Raw genomic sequence first — 964 nt, forward strand, 5'->3', positions numbered from 1 at the left:
AGTAGACTTCAAATCCCAATTTCCAGGAAGAGCTAAAAGGAATTTTAGATTTGAATCTTCAAGATCATATTCCTTGTCCACCAGTGACAGATCATTCAAGAGTTTGGCAAACCTGTCATATAAATCAGTTAATGACTCATCATCTTTTGAGTCAAAGTGCTCATACTCTTGTGTGAGTATAATCTTCCTGTTCTTTTTTATGGCTTCATTTCCCTGGCATCTTCTCTCCAAAGCATCCCATATTTCCTTTACAGTCTTGCATCCAATTACCCTGTTTGACATGACATTGTCAATTGCACTATGAAGCAGATGCCTTACCCTTGCATCCTTGGCAATAAATGAGATGTCTTCATGTGTGTAATCACCTTTCTCCTTTGGTATCATCTTTGCTGGTTGATCACAACTGCAACAGAGAGCTTGGTAGGCTTATATGGTCCATCATTAATTCTATCAAGGTATTTTGGATATGTGGCTTGTAGAAACATAGCCATCTTTACCTTCCATATAGGATACTCAGATGCTCTCAGTATGGGAACCCTAATACTCTCATATCGACTGTGGGTTTGATTATTTTGAGTATCTTGAGTTTTGGTGGGCTTAGGTGGAGTTTGTGTTTCGGCAGACATGATTGTAAACTGGATCTCATTGTTTGTATATCAACAGAGAAGCTCTTATACCACTTGTTAGGTCACACAACACTATAGAAAGGGGTTGAATATAGTGTTTATACAATCAAATCGATTTAGAACACAAAGTATGTAACATTAATCAAGTTTATTCAATATAACAAGCTCTGTTACAAAGTAGGTTAAACTACTCTCTCATTGATTGAACAATATCACTAAAAGTTGTTAGGTTACAATGAATAATATTCTCGTGAATGATAACACATATATTGTAAACCCTAAGCTATGTTTATATAGTACACAGTTACAAGATATCTTCTAATTGATATGAAATATGT

The sequence above is a fragment of the Apium graveolens genome, chromosome 3, assembly GCF_009905375.1.
Source record: "Apium graveolens cultivar Ventura chromosome 3, ASM990537v1, whole genome shotgun sequence".
Classification (NCBI taxonomy): domain Eukaryota; kingdom Viridiplantae; phylum Streptophyta; class Magnoliopsida; order Apiales; family Apiaceae; genus Apium; species Apium graveolens.